The sequence below is a fragment of the Gopherus flavomarginatus genome, chromosome 11 (assembly GCF_025201925.1).
Source record: "Gopherus flavomarginatus isolate rGopFla2 chromosome 11, rGopFla2.mat.asm, whole genome shotgun sequence".
Lineage (NCBI taxonomy): Eukaryota > Metazoa > Chordata > Testudines > Testudinidae > Gopherus > Gopherus flavomarginatus.
The window spans coordinates 34,759,931-34,779,093 of NC_066627.1; the positions used below are offsets into that span (position 1 = coordinate 34,759,931).

The 19,163-nt window shown below is 48.3% G+C and overlaps 1 protein-coding gene and 1 pseudogene across 2 annotated transcripts in view; both read right to left on the minus strand.

Moving 5' to 3' along the window:
* SULF2 (sulfatase 2) overlaps positions 1 to 19,163 on the minus strand; it is a 247,662-nt gene that overhangs the window by 151,077 nt on the left and 77,422 nt on the right. The window lies entirely within an intron of this gene.
* Positions 2,122 to 7,327, minus strand: LOC127030985 (DNA (cytosine-5)-methyltransferase 3B-like; annotated as a pseudogene).

Below are 19,163 nucleotides of genomic sequence, written 5' to 3' on the forward strand. Positions count from 1 at the left end.
TGAGAAACAGCAAAGAATTGCTTAGGAATTTTAATTCACTAGTCATACTACCATATGTACATTCTTCCATTATGTGTCAAAACGCACATGTTCTTGCCCTAACACCTTTGGTACTTAACAGTTTATTTTGCTTTGTGAATCAATTATTAAACTTCTCTCTGACAAAAGACATTTCCTTTTCAATATTTTATCTACATTTATGGCACAACAAATTCACTATTTATTAGATAAGACAAGCAATATTTGGAATAAAAAGAACTCGCTTGTAATAAGTGAAGCACTGAAATTCACTCAGAAGCATGTTTATGAATAATTAAGTGGGTGATGTACAGCTATATTACCATGAGACTCTTATGGTTCAGATCATCATTTCTCAGCAAGATACTGGCAAGGCTTTGTTTCTCTAGTATAAAGAGTGTCTTAATTAAATCTTCAGTCTTCAATATGGCAAAATTTATTCTTGTTTATATAGGCTCACGTTACTGTAAACTTCGTAATATTTACTCTATAAAATGTTTATTTTCTGCTTAAATTAGCCAGATTTCTTGTAGGGTGTGTGTGTGTGGGGGGGGGGGGTTATTTCTTGGTTGTTGCTGGGTTTTTTTTAAACTTTAGAAAAAAATTATAAATGTTCTTTAGGAGGAAATAAATTGTATTATTCAGGCCCTGGGAGTAGACATCTGAAAATAATTGTTCTTGAAAAATAATAAAATTTCCATTTCAACATATTGTTACTATGTTGGAATGAGTTTCACTCCACTCACAGAGTCATAAAGCTCTGTATAATTGTCCATGTCTTAATGACCTCAGGCTCCAAATACAATCACTGGTCTTTGCATACACACAGTCTGTCACTTCTGGTGCTTGAGTATTGACATTGCATTTCTTTTAGGTTCTTTGCAGCCCTTTAATGACCACAGCAATTAATAATGCATCATTCTCTCTCCTCTAGCTAATTTTAATTGCTGTAATTTATGTCCCTTGACAATACTTGCACTACACATGCAATCTATACTGCTGTGGCTGAGTTAGAAGATCACACACTCAAGGTCCCTCGCAAGTAAACAACACAATTCCAAGTTCATGGACATCATCTGCAATTGACATCAATTACTGTTCAAGGAAACAAGCCATGACATTACAGGTAACAAACAGTTCATTTTCATGTTCTGAAACAGAATGGACCTCATCATTAGTGTTTTGGCAATTAATTAGAACTTCAGAGCTACAGAAACAGCATTTTATTGATATACCCCTAAACCTAACAGTTCAGTAAGTGAACATAGGAAAAATCAATCTCAAATTAACAACTAGAGAGCTTCTACAGTACGACCAACTATAGGCCCATAATTCTATGAAAATACATACCTACCAGGCATACATAGGTGGATTAAGACAAAGCACAATAGTTTCATGCCTTGAGCTTCAGATTATGTCACATGAAAACAGAACTTCAGCTTTCTTTGAAAAACCAAGCTAACATGGTTCCAGAACTCATGGATACAAAGAAAATCTTGAAAAAGTATGACCCAAATATAACTAATACCTGCCTGGGTCTGCAGTCTGAAACAAGAAGCCCAAAGAGGTGTGAACTACCCCATCTACTCAACTCTGAAACTTGCTCCCCCTCCAGGGAGGCCCCATCTAAATTATGTCTAAGGGAATGTCTACACTATGAAATTAGGACAATTTTATAGAAGTTGATTTTTAGAAATCGATTTTATACAGTCAATTGTGTAGGTCCTCACTAAGCGCATTAAGTCGGCAGAGTACATCCTCACTACTGTGGCTAGCATCGACTTATGGAGCGATCCCACTGGAATTCTGAGTTAAGCTCCCAATGCCTGATTGGGCAAAAACATTGTCGTGGGTGGTTTTGGGTACATGTTGTCCGTTGCCACTTCCTCCATGAAAGCAAGGGCAGACAATCATTTCGCGCCTTTTTTCCTGGGTTAGCCATGCAGAAGCCATATCACAGCAAGCATGGAGCCTGCTCAGCTCACTGTCACCACTGCAGTTGTGGGCAAGTCTACTGTGGGGGCTGCTGTGATCCAAGTAGCCAATGCAATCACTAATGTTCTGTTATCAAGGGTAGTGACTCAGGGAAACGTGCTGGCCCTTTTAGATTTTAGATGCTTCATATTCCTGTTCTTTGTCACTGGTGAAGAAGTCTTGCAGCCGTACTTTCCAGTCTGGTCAGCACTGTAACACGCCATAGCACTTCTGTGGTTGATACATGTAACAGCTCCAGGGCTCTTGCTCTTATGCCTTGGCCGAGGTACCTTACCCTAACAAGGACCTCCAAGCATTCAACACAGAAGCACTTGCAGCAGCTGGCATTGCTACACAGCGGCAGCTCCTTGCCTTCGCAGCAGACGGTGCAGTAGTACTGATACCCATCCTCATGTGTGTAGAAGAGCGCCAGGAATTGATCCCTGCAAGTCTGGCAAAGGCCCACCTCAAACAGCAGGTGGAATGTGGCTGGTTTTTTTCTCCTGCACAATAAAAAAAACTGTCTTCAAGGCTCCTATTGTTGTTTGTGACTTTGGAAACCATTTGCTCTCTGCTCTGGCCCTCTTCCACCCACTCCTTGCTGTTGTTGCAGAAGTTAGTCTTTAGCCGCTTGGCCAGGGGTTCTGGGAACATCTTCCCTGCCCGGCTCCTAGCAACCTCTGAGGCCTGGTGTACAGCTCGTTCATAGGAGACCAGCTTATTAAATGTGGAGTGGTTGAAATGTTGCCTAAAAGCCCTCAGATCCACTAGCTTGTCTGCTGAAACCTCGGAGAACTTCCGATCCCCAAACCATGTACCCAGTGCATTCTGGAGATTGCCTGATGTTTGGATGTGACTCTGTAGGAGACAATGATTGCAAGCCACCAGGAGAAGCCCTTGATCTTCCCTCACATAAGCTTCCCAATTCCAAAATCTTTCCCATCATGGTATTCCACCACTTCCCCTGCAACTCTGCTCAACTGCTCCCCAGCGACGAGCTCAAGGGATCCGTTCTGGTCCCCCGGGGTGCTGCTGGCAGACGTGGTACTGCTGCTCTGGGAGGACTCCTTGGAATCCTCCTCAGAGAGGTCGATCAGGGGTGCCTGGACAGACATGGCCATCCTCCTCTTAGAGCACCAAATGGGAGCCAGAGACTCCACGTCATTCTCTTCTTTAAGTTTCGTCTCATGGAGATTCAGTCCTGCCTGGAATATCATGCAAGCTGGAGGCTTCTGCCTCAGGCTGCTCTCCCAGCCAGCAGCTCACCCCTACCACAGCCTACCCCTTGCTCCCATGGTCATGAAGCCTGGACAGTAGTAAGGAGCAGGTCAACTGTAGGCTGAGCAAGTGCAGAATGATGGTAGAATGTGCCTTTGGATGTTTAAAAGCTCACCGGCGCGCTTTGCTGACTAGGTCAGATCTCAGCACAACCAACATTCCCATTATTATTGCTGCTTGCTGTGTGCTCCATCATATCTGTGAGAGTAAGGGGGAGATGTTTATGGAGGTGTGGGAGGTTGAGGCAATTCGCCTGACATCTGATTTTGAGCAGCCAGACACCAGGGTGATTAGAAGAGCACAGCAAGGTGTGCTGCTCAGAGAGGCTTTGAAGACCAGTTTCATGATTGGCCAGGCTTCGGTGTGACAGTTGTGCGTGTTTCTCCTTGATGCAAACCCGCCCCCTTTGTTGATTTTAATTCCCTGTAAGCCAACCACCCTCCCCCTTTCAAAATAAAGAAACTATTGTTTTGAAACCATGCATTCTTTCTTTATTAATTTTTTTTTAAAAATGAGATAACAGACAAGGTAGCCCACGTGGGGTGGGGGAGAAGGGAAGGACAAGGCCACATTGCTTATTGTAGCCACACTAAAAATCAAACTGTTTGAATGACAGCCTTCTGTTGCCATCTCTAGAGCGGAGTGGCTGGGTGCCCAGGGACTCTCCCCCAGCGCATTATTGGGCATTTGGGCGAGGAGGCTATGGAACATGAGGAGGAGGGAAGACAGTTATACAGTGGATGCAGCAGGGGTCTGTTCTCTTGTTGGCTTTCCTGCACCTCCAACAGAGACTTCATCATGTTCGTTTGCTGCCCACATTAGCCTCAGCATCGCGTCTTGCCTCCTCTCTTTGTGCTCACTTAATGCTTTCCTGGACTCTGCCACTGAATGCCTCCATGCATTAAGCTGTGCCTTATCAGTGTGGAAGGGCTGCATGAGCTCGGAAAACGTCATCACGAGTGCATTTTTTTCGCCATCTGATCTGCGATAACCTCAGGGATGGAGATGACGGGGGAGCATAGAAACATTCTACACTCTACGATTCTAGGGGGACTGCGTGGTCACCTTTGCTACTGAGTTCGCCATGCTGACCAAACAGGAAATTAAATTCAAAAGTTCCCAGGGCTTTTCCTGTGTACCTGGCTAGTGCATCAGAGTTCAAAGTGCTGTCCAGAGCAGTCACAATGGAGCACTCTGGGATAGCTCCTGGAGGCCAATACCATCGATTTGCATCCGCACTACCTCAAATTCAGCCCAGCAAAGTTGATTTTAAACACTACTCCCCTCATGGGGGAGGAGAACAGAAGTTGATTTTAAGAGCCCTTTAGATCGATGGAACGTGGTTGGTTGTGTGGATGCAGTCATTTTTTAAAATCGACCTAATGCGGCTAAATTCGACCTAACCCCTTAGTGTAGACCAGGGCTTAGGCCCAGCTGCCTTAATTCAGCTATGCTATTATGTCACCTAATGCATTCTCCTGGCAATGGAGGACAGCTCTATAGAACACACTGTCATGTATTTCATTCATTCCAGCTTTTATTTGTCTTCATGGCCCTGCTCAGCTCAGGCCTTGTTTACACTACACAGTTTTGTTGACAAAAAACAAAAAAGTCAGCTTTTGCCAACAAAACAGAAGAGGTGTACACACTGCAATGCTCCTTCTGCCAACAAAACTCTCCTGCTTTGCTGACAAAATAAAACCACCTTGACGAGAGGCATAGAGCTTTTTGCAGCAAAGGCCCAGGAATTTTTGAAATTCCACCTCCTGTTTGCTCAGTGTGGACAGCTCACATTGCATCTTCCCAGCTGTCCATGGCAGCTCCATGCAGCCAACACTCTTCCACTCTGAGAGCACCTGAGATGTCGGATCTGCTGGACTGTTGGAAGGGAAGGTTGTACAGTCCCAGATCTGTTCCAGACATACGAACTTCAATACCGACAGTCCGATTTCTCATGGCTTGATGGATAAGGGCTACGAGTGGGACTCTGGTGCTGCACCAAAGACCTGCTGCTTCTACAAGGAGCTGGATGCCATCCTTGGTGGCGACTCCACCTCACTCACCAAGAGCCCCATGGATACTTCAGTGGCACTGGAGGTGGTGGACAATGGACCCAACTCCAAGGACGAAGTTGTGGACGAGGATGACAAGTTGGAGGATGATGAGAAGCACACAACACGGTCATCTGGTGGCACAGTGAATCAGGACCTCTTTTCCACTCCTGAGAGGTCTAGCCAGTCCCAGCAGTCCGTCTCTGGCATGCATGATGCAGGAGAGAAAAGAGCCTTGGTAAGGGATATTTTTGAGCTGATGCTGCTTGTTATATGAGGAAGAGCTGTCTTTTGCTCTGTGTATTCTAGAAGTGGGTGAAAGGATGGAAACCTACAAGACTAGCTGTGAGTGAGTGTGCTCCCATTCCCTTGTGCAGTTAAGCAGTGTAGCGGAACAGTGTATTAATGCACTCAGAGATTTCACAGGAGTCCTCCACAGAGATCTCTAGGAAACTTTCCAGGAGGTATTCACCAATCCTCTGCTGAAGGTTCCTTGGCAGAGTTGCTTTGTTCCTTCCCCCATTGTAGGAAAACTTCCTGCATCAATTGGCAATCCCTTGTGCAGGACCAAAGTGGCACACAACGAGCAGCATAGGGAAAGGGTCTGAAGTTGCATGCATATGGAGATGCACTCTTGCATCCTTGCTTACCCTCAGGAATGAAATATCGGCTTCAATGACACCCACTTGTGGAAAATGGTGGTAGAATTTACAATATTGTCCCTAGTTGCCTGCAGTAATTCCCTAAAAAAAAAAACACAAAAAACACACCACCTATACACTTTACCTCAACTTGAATGCTCAGCCCCTCCTACCCCCATGCAGAACTCACCATATTTAGATGAGTGCTTGCCAGGGGACAGAGAGAGAGTTATTTGTATGTAAAAAGAGGCATTTTACTATAATGATTCAATGCTGTGTGTGAATTAACAAACATGCTTCTGTGTTTATGCAGATGTGGCCTTCAGGAGAAGCTCCTACACACCAGCAGAGCGCCTCCATCAGGTAAGGAAGCGACCAAGGTGGAGCAAGGAGGATATGTTCCAAGAGGTGCTCCAATCCTCAGAGGCCAAAAAAAGAGAATGCTGAGAGTGGAGAGAGACTCTGAAGAACAAAATTAAAATAGAAAGGCAGGACAGAAAGAGTGAGGATTGCATTATAAAGGGCCAGGAGAGGAGGATAAAAGTGATGGAGCAAACAGCGATGCTGAAGTCCTTAATCATGCTCCAGGCAGAACACACATGTGCTTGCCCTCCACCCTTTGCAGCCGATACAAAACTGCTTTCCATGCTCCCCCCAAACATTCCTTGCAACTTCCTGGAATGTCTCAGTATCCCATTCACTCCACCTCTTCAGACAGCTTCCAAAGTTAAAGCTGGACTTACACACAGCTATGAGAGCTTACACTGCCCTGCACTCTTATCTCCTTTCCCACTAAGCCTTTTGTGTGTGTTACTTGATAGTTAAAAACAAACTCTCTGAACGATAACCAGTCTTTATTTGTCTCCTACACATGGTGGTTGTTGCTGGTAGTAATACACAGTGGCAGTCTGATAATTTGCTGACTACAAATCCCGGTCAGGAATTATCACAATTTACATGCAAGGTGGCAAGTTAAAGAATGGCAGAGTGGTGTAAAGAAAAACATATTACTGGTGCTCATTGTCAAAATGTTGCCTCAAAGCCTCCCTGATTTGAATAGCCCCCATATTGTGCCCCTCTAATAGTCCTGGTATCTGGCTGTTCAAATTCAGCAACCAGGCAATACGCCTCCATGCTCTATCCTGGGGCAAACTTTTCACCCTTAGCGTCACAAATATTATGGGGTGCGCAGCAGGCTGCTATAATCATGGGAATATTTTCCTTATTTAGGCCTAACCTGCCATAAAGGCAGCAGCAGCATGCTTTTAATCTGCCAAAGGCACATTATATTGTCATTCTGCACCTGCTCAACCTACCGTTGAAGTGCTCCTTGTTGCTGTCCAGGTTTCCTGTGTAAGGATTCATGAATAAGGCTGCAGGTTTGTCATAGAGATCACATTCACCTCCGTGACTTCTGCAGTGGCTGGTGTGCCTGGCTTGGGCCACTGTGCTCCCCCAACAGCTGAGTTTGGATGTGGGATGGGGCAGGGGGTTGGGCTCTGGGTGGCACTTACCTGGGGGGCTCCCTGGAAGCGGCAACATTTCCCCTTGCTCAGCTGCTAGACGGAGGCGTGGTCAGGAAACGCTGCGCGCCGCCTCTGCTCAGAGCACTAGCTTCACAGCTCCCATTGGCCGGGAACCATGGTAGTCTGAAAAGACGGTTACTCATCTTTGTAACTGTTGTTCTTCGAGATGTGTTGCTCATATCCATTCCAGGTAGGTGTACACGCCGCGCGTGCACGTCTGCCGGAAACTTTTTACCCTAGCAACTCCAGTGGGCCGGCAGGTCGCCCCCTAGAGTGGCGCCAGTATGGCACCAGATATATACCCCTGCCGGCCCGCCCGCTCCTCAGTTCCTTCTTGCCGGCTACTCCGACAGTGGGGAAGGAGGGCGGGTGTGGAATGGATATGAGCAACACATCTCGAAGAACAACAGTTACAAAGGTGAGTAACTGTCTTTTCTTCTTCGAGTGATTGCTCATATCCATTCCAGGTAGGTGATTCCCAAGCCTTACCTAGGCGGTGGGGTCGGAGTGAGAAGTCGCAGCCTGGAGCACTGCAGAGCCAAAGGCTGCATCATCTCTGGACTGCTGGACCAGGGCGTAATGGGAAGCGAATGTATGGACCGATGACCAGGTCGCCGCCCTACAGATCTCTTGGATCGGGACGCGGGTGAGGAAAGCCAGCGATGATGCCTGTGCTCTGGTGGAGTGAGCAGTCACACAGCCCGTCGGAACTTGGGCCAGGTCGTAGCAGGTCCTGATGCAGGAGGTAACCCATGAAGATAACCTCTGGGAGGAAATCGGCAGCCCCTTGACCCGGTCCGCTACTGCCACAAATAACTGGGGGGACTTGCGGAAGAGTTTGGTCCTGTCCACATAAAATGCTAGTGCTCGTCGGACATCTAGCGAGTGGAGCTGCTGCTCCCTGCGGGACGAATGGGGCTTGGGAAAGAAGACTGGGAGGAAAATCTCTTGGTTCACATGGAAAGCTGAGACCACCTTGGGAAGAAAGGCAGGGTGAGGTCTCAGCTGTACCTTGTCTTTATGGAAGACGGTATACGGTGGGTCCACCGTGAGGGCCCTCAGCTCTGACACTCGTCTAGCTGAGGTAATGGCCACAAGGAAGGCGGTCTTCCACGAGAGGTAGAGCAGGGAGCAAATAGCTAATGGCTCGAATGGAGGGGCCATGAGCCGAGTCAGGACCAGGTTGAGGTCCCATGAAGGGGCCGGAGGGCGAATTTGTGGATAGAGCCGCTCCAGCCCCTTCAGGAATCTCGCCACCATAGGGTGAGAGAAGACCGAACAGCCGTCCACTCCAGGATGAAACGCAGAGATGGCAGCTAGGTGGATTCGGAGGGACGACAGTGCCAGACCCTGGGTCTTAAGGGACCAGATATAGTCTCAAAGAGTGGTGACGGGAGTCTCCGTAGGACGAAGAGCTTTCTCTGAACACCAGCAGGAGAAACGCTTCCACTTAGCTGTGTAAGTCGCTCTGGTGGAAGGCTTTCTGCTGCCCATGAGAACCTCGCGAACCGGGGTGGAACATCGCAACTCAGAGTCTGTCAACCACGCACGAGCCATGCCGTCAGGTGAAGAGACGGAAGGTCCGGGTGACAGAGCCTGCCGTGGTCCTGAGTGATCAGGTCCCGATGAAGGGGCAGGGTAACTGGGTTGGCTACTGAGAGGTCCAGCAACATGGGGTACCAGTGCTGTCTGGCCCATGCTGGAGCTATGAGAATCACCCGGGCTCTGTCTCTGCGCACCTTGATGAGAACTCTGTGAATCAGCGGGATGGGCGGGAAAGCATAACACAGGTGGGCTGTCCATGGGATCAGGAATGCATCCGCTAGAGACCCTGGCTCCCGACCCTGGAAGGAGCAGAATGTTCGACACTTCCTGTTCACCTTGGACGCGAAGAGGTCCATCCGGGGACGACCCCACCTCTGGAAGACTGAGAGGGCGACGTCCGGACGGAGGGACCACTCGTGCGAACGGAAGGATCTGCTCAGCCGATCCGCTAGGGTGTTCCGCACTCCCGGGAGACAGGAGGCGGAAAGGTGAATCGAATGGGCTATGCAAAACTCCCAGAGACGTATTGCCTCGAGACAGAGTGGAGAGGACCTGGTGCCGCCCTGCTTGTTGATGTAAAACATGGTCGTTGTGTTGTCGGTGAAGACCGCGACACAACGACCTTGAAGGAGATAGACAAACGCTTAACAAGCAAGGCGGACCGCCCTCAACTCTCGTACGTTGATATGGAGGTTGATCTCTTGTGGTGTCCACAAGCCCTGAGTTCTCTGGGTGCCGCAGTGAGCCCCCCATCCCAGATCGGAGGCATCCGTGGTCAGGGATGCCGAAGGTTGGGGCGGATGGAACGGGAGCCCCGCACAGACTACCGATTGGTCCAGCCACCAGCGAAGAGAGTCCAGCACCCTCTGAGGGACGGTGACGACCGTGTCCAATGACTATCTGGCCGGCCGATACTGCGCAATGAGCCATGATTGAAGAGGTCTCATGCGGAGTCGGGCATATGCTGTTACAAACGTGCAGGCTGCCATGTGGCCTAGGAGGGTCAGGCATGTTCGTAGAGAGGTCAGCGGGGCCGCTCGCAAACGTAGAATGATGTCCGACAATGACTGGAACCTGGGCAAGGGTAACAAGGCCCTGGCCAGGGTAGAATCTAGAACGGCCCCGATAAACTCTATCCGCTGCGTGGGGAGTAGAGAAGACTTATCCACATTGATTACGAGGCCCAAGGTCGCAAAGAGGGTGCTGATCCTGTCGACATGGTCGTGGACCTGCAGCTCCGACGTGCCTCGGATCAGCCAGTCATCCAAGTAGGGGAAGACGTGGATGCGGCAACGTCGAAGGTGTGCGACGACGACTGCCATGCATTTTGTAAACACTCTCGGTGCCGTAGAGAGGCCAAACGGAAGGACCGCAAATTGGTAATGTTGGCGGTCGGCCACGAAGCGGAGGAAACGCCTGTGTTGGGGGGCAATAGAGATGTGAAAGTAGGCGTCCTGCATATCGAGGGCGGCATACCAGTCTCCGGGATCCAGGGAAGGGATGATGGTTCTAAGGGATACCATGCGGAACTTTAACTTCACGATATACTTGTTGAGTTCCCGCAGGTCGAGAATGGGCCTGAGGCCGCCCTTGGATTTGGGGATTAGAAAGTAACGGGAATAAAACCCCTTGCCCTTCTCGTTTTCCGGAACCGCCTCTATGGCTCCCTTGGCAAGGAGCGCGTGCACCTCCTGACGGAGGAATTGCTCGTGAGAGGGGTCCCTGAAAAGGGACGGGGATGGTGGGTGGGAGGGTGGGGGCGAAGAAAACTGCAGGCGATAACCGGCCTGCACCGTACGCAAGACCCAACGGTCCGACGTTATTTGGGTCCACGCCGGGAGGAAAAAGGAAAGGCGGTTGGAAAACTGCGGGGAAGGATCCGGAGGGGAAACTGGTACTGCGCCCCCGGGCGCACTTTCAAAATGAAGGCTTAGGTCCTGGAGGGGCCTTGGTGGAGCCTTGGTTCTGCCCCGTTTGCCCACCAGACTGCCTGCGGCGGTTGTTCCTGCCTCGGCACCTCGAAAGGTCCTGCCGTGGGTGGAACTGAGGGTATGGCCGCCGCTGCTGCTGCTGGTTTTGCTGCCTGAACGGCCTGCGTTGTGTCGCCGGCGTATGCATGCCCAGCGACCTTATTATGACCCTGTTATCTTTAAGATCTTTCAATCAAGGGTCTGTTTTATCCGAAAACAGGCCCTGGCCTTCGAAGGGGAGGTCCTGGATTGTGTGCTGGAGCTCCGGCGGAAGGCCAGAGACCTGCAGCCAAGAAATCCGGCGCATCGTGAGCCCCAAAGCTAGGGTCCGAGCGGCCGAATCGGCAGCATCAAGGGAGGCCTGTAGCGATGTTCTTGCTACTTTCTTGCCCTCGTCCAGGATGGTGGAAAATTCCTGGCGTGCATCCTGGGGCAAGAGCTCCACAAACTTCCCCGCCGCTACCCAGGAATTGAAGGAGTAGCGGCTGAGGAGGGCCTGTTGGTTTGAGACCCAGAGCTGCAGCGCCCCCGCCGAATAGACCTTGCGGCCCAGGAGGTCCATCCGCCTCGCCTCCTTCGACTTGGGCGCTGGGGCCTCTTGCCCGTGGCGCTCCCTATCGTTCACTGACTGGACCACCAACGAGCAGGGGGTCGGGTGAACATATAAGTATTCATAGCCCTTTGAGGGGGCCATGTACTTTCACTCCACCCCTCGAGCCGTCGGAGGGATGGAGGCCGGTGACTGCAAGATGTTAGTGGCATTAGTCTGGATCGTCTTTATGAAGGGCAGGGCCACTCTGGTGGGTGCATCGGATGAAAGGATGCTCAGCACCGGGTTCTCAATTTCCGACACCTCCTCCGCCTGCAAGTTCAGGTTCTGTGCCACTCGGCAGAGGAGGTCCTGATGTGCCCTCAAATCCAGTGGGGGGGGGCTGGAGGACGAGGTGCCCGCCACTGCCTCATCCGGAGACGAGGACGAGGAGACCCTCGGCAACAAGGTGTCCACGGGGGGTTCCGTGAGGGGCTGCACCTCCGTTTCTGGAGAGAGCTCTGGGTCCCGGTGAGTACCGTCTGTTTCCGGGGAGTGAGGGGGTCTAGACGCCGTCGCCTCCGGTGGTCTGCGCTCCGCCACAGGGCGGGGGGTAATGTGTTGCGGACCCTGGGCCTGAGAGTATGCCCATGGGGTCCAAAACCCCCACTGTGGAGTCCCTCGTTCTTGTGGCGGAGGGTCTTGGAACAGGGCCGCGTGCCTGTCCTGTGCCATGGCATAGACACTGTCAGTGTGGGAGGAGACTGACGGCTCCCTAGAAGGCCAGGGGGGCGCTGATCTTTGTTGATATGTAGCTCTATGCGCCGTGACTGACGCTCCCCTCGGTGCCGAGGCTCGGTGCCGCAACTCACATCGGTACCGGGATCGGGAACGGCATGATGATCTGTGCCGAGATCCCGACCGGGAGCGGGAGCGATGTCGGTGCCGGGAGCGGGACCGCGACCTTCTGTGAACGCGGTGCCGGTCCAGCAGCGGAGACCGGGACCTACCACCAGCGCGGTGCCGGGAGGTCGACTGGGTTCGGGACCTGCCACCGGTTCGGTGCGGGAGGTCGACCGCGGGGCCGGATGCCGAGGCGAACGGCTCCTGGAGTCTCGGTGCCGGTGGTGAGATGAGCCCGACCGGGACCGTGCGGATGGTGATCGGTGCCGCGAGTACGACCGGTACCGTCTGGGCGACTGGTGCCAGGACTCCGAGCGGCGCCTCGAGCGTGAGCGTTCGCGCCTCTGGGGTGATCGGTGCTGGGACTCGGGAGACAGCGCTCGAAGCATCGGCTTACCCCTGGAAGTTATGCGTCCCGGGGGTGCCGGCTGAGGCTGAGATGGCTCCGTCAGTGCAATTAAGTCCCGAGCCGAGGTGAAGGTCTCCGGTGTCGATAGGACCCTTAGCTCGACCCCTGATCTTACGGGGGAGCTAGGTGGAGCTGGACTCGACGGACCGTCCGGGCCCGGAGTCGACAGCAGTCCTGCAGGCGGTGCCGCGGCTAAGGTAGGTGCCGGGCGGTCCGCTCGGGCCTGCCTTGATGGTGTCGCAGACGCAGAGGGACATAGATCTGCTCCCGGTGCCGGAGATGGTCGGTGCTGGGGAGTCTTGCCGGTGCCGGCGCGGTCTGGTGCCGGAATAGAACTGGCTGACAGCGCCGCCGGTGCCGGAGACAGGGCCGCTTCCATGAGGAGAGCGCGAAGTCTTTGGTCTCTCTCCTTTTTAGTGCGAGGCTTAAAAGCCTTGCAAATGCGGCACTTGTCGCTAATGTGCGATTCCCCAAGGCACTTAAGGCACGCGTCGTGGGGATCGCTCGTAGGCATCGGCTTCTTGCACGCTGAGCACTGCTTGAAACCCTGCGAGCCAGGCATGGGCCGGGTGCCGGGGAGGGCAACGGCCCACCCGCAGGCAACGTTCGATAACTATTTACAAGATTCTAACTAACTATTATACTAAAAGGCTATCTACTACTTAACTAAGAACTATCTACAATCAAACGACGAAGACGAACAGGAGAGCTAGGGATGTGGAAGTCAGCAAGCCGCACTCCACAGTTCCAGCAACCGACACGGCGGTAAGAAGGAACTGAGGAGCGGGCGGGCCGGCAGGGGTATATATCTGGTGCCATACTGGCACCACTCTAGGGGGCGACCTGCCGGCCCACTGGAGTTGCTAGGGTAAAAAGTTTCCGGCAGACGTGCACGCGCGGCACGTACACCTACCTGGAATGGATATGAGCGATCACTCGAAGAAGAACTTGCCAGCTTCCACACAGCAATCAGATGCACTTCTTCACTGAGAGGGTAGCCCTCATTTTGGTGTTCTGGCACCACAGTGATGGGGCAAGTTCTGGAAGGTGGCTTTCCACATCTGAAAGTTCTGCAGCCACTGCTCGTCATCCCAGACTTGCATAACAATGCAATCCCACCACTCAGTGCTTGTTTCCCAGGCCCAAAAGCAAGGGTCCATCATGTTCAGCTGCTCCCTGAATACCAAAAGTAATCTGATGTTGTTTCTTTCCATGACGCACAGCCATGATTCCTGATCAGATTGGGTGTTCATAATGTACTACATGACCATCCACGATGTGTTCATAACAGTGACCACAACAACAGAGAGCAGTGAGGGATCCATACTTTCAGACAGAGATGGCGGTTGCCCAGTAAACAAGGGCTGTTGAAAAATGCTGTGAAAAGCAGTCAGAACCCCAGAGAATGCTGGGGTAGAAAGAACTGCATCGTGGGATGTTGAGCCTGCAACCATGATGCACTGCGAACTACACCACCTTCCCACAACTCCTAGCTGCAGAAGGTGGAATGTAACACAGTTGAATAGCTACCCACACTGCACTGCTCTCTCTGTCAATGCTAGAGTATCAACTGGGGACGCGCTCTGCCGACAGAAGGAGCATTGTGTGAACGTGCACGAGCGATGTAATAACGTTTTTTGATTGTCGGCTTAACTTGAGTTAACAGAACTCTGTAGCGTGGACAAGGCCTCAGTTCCTGCCTACATCTCCTATTACTCTCAGTCCACTTTGGGCAAACCCTGGGGCTTACTGGCCTCTAGGCAAAGTTCTCCCATTCTTGTTCTCATCATTCTTCCATGGAGCTCCCTCTGCCTAGGAATATCTTATCATGCTTGTCCCCAGGTTCTCCTCACATTCCTCCTCAAAACTTAGTCCATAAGCCTACCATTCTTTATCCTCCCCACACAGAAGTGTTTGGCTTTTTTTTAAAAAGCTTCATACTCTGCATCCTGTTGCAACATTTACACCACCTAATTACATTCTGCATATTCTATATGTTCTGTCTTGTTTGATAATTTAAATTGTAGACTCCTTGGGGAAGTGATTATGTATCTTCTTTATTCTGTATAGTACATAGGATACCGTCTGTCCAACAAAGGATCAATATTAATAAATATTCTTTTTTAAATAACTGTTTTTGTCCAGATATAAATTTATATTTCCCCTCCCAAAGGTTCAAGTTTCAACATAATTGAGATTAAGAGGCCATAAAAAGAGTTTGACAGAAACTGCTGTGCAACAAAAAAAAAAAGCACCTTTAAACAAGGAAATAGGACCATATCTTGGCTGCTGAGTAGCAAATTCGCACTAATTACAAACAGAGTAACGTGTATGGAGCAGTAGCAGGACATAGCCCTGTTAAGGATTAATTGAAGGCTACCTAATTCTCCTTAAGTTCAAGGATGTAAATTGGATGAGTTTAGAGAACTAGGCCTTACCTTTTAGCATTTCTTCTAATGATATGAAGTTAATGTGTGTGACAGAGAGAGAAGGGGGGGGCGGGGAGGAGGAGGAGGAGGAGGGGCGGCAAGAGAAGGGGAGATTTGGACTAATAATTATTAACCTCTCACACTTCAGCAATGACCATTATTTTTATGGAACTAAATATACAAATCTGACCTCCATTACGCTGAAATTGATATGGCTGCACAAGTACAACTCAGGGTGCATTTCGATCTAACTATTTTTAATTAGTTAACTTTTTTTTTTTTTAATCATGGCAGGGTTTTCTAGGGATATACAATAGTAGCAAATGAAAAGAAAGGGAAGGAAAACCAACTCTAATTGTGGCTTGCAATGCATCTATCATCATTCAACCTCCAAGTGCCTACTAATGAAGCTTTAAAATAGTACAGATCTTTAACTAGTCTCTAGTGAACTATATCTTATGCGCTACCCTCAGAACTGATCTGAAATGCTCCATAAATTTACTGGCACTGAGCCGAAACAGTGCACTTCTTTAAACTGTTTGATCTCCATCAGTAGTGAAGCTTTAGTTTGTTATGCTGTTAATCACCTCTAGGAAGCCAGAAGGAACAGAGGGGAATAAGAGGTGGGGGGCATAGGGATAGAAGGTTCTGTAACCACTAGTTCACACTCCACTCCAGAACCTGGAGTTGAACCCAGAATTCTTGAGTCCCAACAGTTCTCTCCTGTCAAATACCTGTGAAACCCACTGACAAAGTTTAATCTCCCTCAAGTAGCTTTCCCATATAGAGGATAATAGATTGCTGTTACTCCCAATTACTAGGTTAGCTCAAGAAGTAGGTAGTGCTCTGGATCCAAAGGTTCCAACTCTGCTAATAATCCATATGCAGGTCAATATGGAATTTGTTTTATCCAGGCTACTATTTAAAAAAATAACAAAAACTATGAAATTACATTAAGAAAAACATGTCAAATTTCACACTCTTAGTGTTCAAAAAGTATTGAAAAGTTTAAAATCACCAATGCAACTTAATTCAGTCCCCTTCTGCATATTTGTGATCATACAGTCTTTAATTATACAATTACATACTTACAAAAAAAAAACAAACCCTGGCCTTGTTCAATGCACAGGATAGTTGGTGCTTTGAGAAGGAATCAAGGTTGTGTAGTGAAGGGGACTATTGTCCATACATGCTCTGCCTTGTTTGTTGAAGTTGGATTGTGTGTAGTGAATGAAGCAGGGGGGCTGCAAGAACAGAAAGGATGGTCTCCTGGTTAAGGTAGCTTAATATTGTCCTGAAAAACTGGATTCTAACTCTGCCTGTGCCACAGAGTTCCTATGTGATGCTGGACAAGACACTTTACTTGTGGCAAAAAGAGAAAAGTCAGTCTTCCTCATTTTCTAGTGCTCAGCTTGACACAACTGGGGCGTGATCTACAGAAGTGCTAGCACACTTATCTGAAAGTGAAGTCAATGACAACTGTGCTTTGAACACATGAAGTGCTAAAAAATGCCAAGTACCCTGAAAAATCAAGTCTTAGAAGTCTTAAGTTGGGCACCGAAGTTAACTGACACTTCTGACTTTAATTTCTTCATGCCTCAATTTCCCATCTTTGAAATGGGGTTTAGTAATACCACCTCACTTATTGTGAAGATAAAGCCATTAGTGTTTTTGAAGTATTCAGGTGCTACAGCAACGAGTGACAAACCCCTCCCCCATGAAAATGAAAAATGTGATAATTCTGCTAGACTGTATGATAAATAAAGCATATGGCCACATATTGAATGAGGAGAATAAAAAGAAATATTAAATAACTATCATTTGTACCATCCATCCTGTGCACTGAAGGAGGAAGGGTTTTTGTGAAAACAAAACAGTATGTAATCATGTCATTAAAGACTGTCATAATGCACACGCACGAGGAGGCTGAATTACAGTGGCCTGGACTACCTTAATTATGGTGTTTCTTAATTTGATTTTACAAGCAGAAAATTCTTTTCATGTAGGTTTGGTGGATTTGTTTGTTTGTTTAATATAATTGTATGTTGGTTATTAAAGACCATGAGATGATAATGCCTTCCAGGAACCCAAGTTCAAACTGGTAACCCAGACATAAGTTAGCATATACCATTAACTCCCCCCACTCACCCCCCCCCAAGCCAATCAGTCTTTTCTAGGATAACAGTTGCCTTTTCATTAAATAAGAACAGAATATTTAAATTTGCTAGAAAAGTTTTATATATTACAGAAAATGGTGCTAAATTTGCTCATGCCATACTCCACAATGGTAGTGCCAGCTAACAGCACTTACAGCTGGAGAAAAGCCAAGAACCAGAGCCAAATGTACCACTGACTTCCATTAAAGCTCTCTGTAGAAAGAGAGAGGGAAGCAGGCTCCTAGGACAGCTGAGGAAACAATCATGACAAAAAGTGCAATTCTATTGAAAGTCACATGCAATGGCAAGGTCAGTGGAGTCGTGCCTCTGAATCATTTAAAATTAAATCCACATTAGCTCTCTCTAAACAACGGTGAGCTACTAAGCAATGATTTTTTTTCTTCCCTCCATCAGCACTAGGTCAATAATAAGTACTTCACCTGAGGAAAACAAACACTTAACATTGTTTTATGTCAAAAACTTAAATCTGCTTTCTATTTCTTCAGGTTCTGGAAGACTGAGCATGATCTCTCCAATAGCGCCAAAGCCTGTAGCCATAGCAAAACTGAGTGCTACATGCTCCAAATTCCTTATACTAGAACTATCAGCTGTTAGCATTGTAAATAATTTTATTTTGATTAACGCGTTTTGCAATGCTTTGCATTTGCTCTGTATCTGAGTATGAGTGAGCTCAGTGGCTGCGTAACTGCCTCGCTTGAGCTCCAGTATAACAATTCTCGTTGTGCAAAATATTCACACTGAAAAGTGAAAGCCTTAGAAGTTGAAGTTTCCTCATTCTGTTCCATTTTGTGAAATTAGTCCAATTTTATGAAAAAAGTTGAGCAAAATAACTTTCACAACAATATGGCAGAGTTTTTTGAATTAAATAATTTGTCAAAGAAAGGTCCTGGTTTGGACTGAAATACTTGTAAAGATTATCTTTTGTATTGAAACATGTGCAAATGTAAATTTTCATGTACTTTGCATCTATAAAATGAGTGTTCATAACATTTTGCAAAGGCACGATTTAAAAACTCTTCATTATTTCTTGTCATAACCCACATGGCCTTAATCAAAACATTAATGCAAACTGTTCAGCGGGCCTTGTAATCTACAGTTACATATTCCACTTGGCCTCCCCCTGCAGTTTCCAATGACAAAAATGTTTTGTTGCAATCATATTACTCTCAATAAATATCATTATGTCACAAACTCTAATTTAGAGGCTAATCTATGAAGAAGAAAGGAAATAATGGTCCATTACAGAATTGTCTCTCCCACCCTGCTACACAGACAAGTTTCTCAGCAAGGATGGGAAATTTGTTTAAAAAAATAAAAAAAGCAGATTGGAAGGAGGTGCTGTACATTGGCAGCCCCACTGCGATGGTTAACAGCTGAAACTTGGTGATCTTTATTGACATCTCATACCACCACAGCTGCAGTCAGCAAAGATGCTCAAACTGGAGCTCATTTAAAAAAGATGCCATGCATGGCAAGCTTTGTAAGCTACTCCCATCCTGGTTGAAAATAACCTGAATTTGTCAATCTTTATGGCACACGGTGTAGCTGATCTAACTTCCTCAGGAATTTGAGGAGATAGGCAGATAATAAAGACTAATAGTAGAAAAGGAGTATTGTTTTGGGCTTAGTTTTCTGTGATGGATGGCCGCAGACTGCAGGAGACTTCCTGTGAGGTGGGAAAATGGATAGAAGTCTTGAGAACATTCCTTGTGT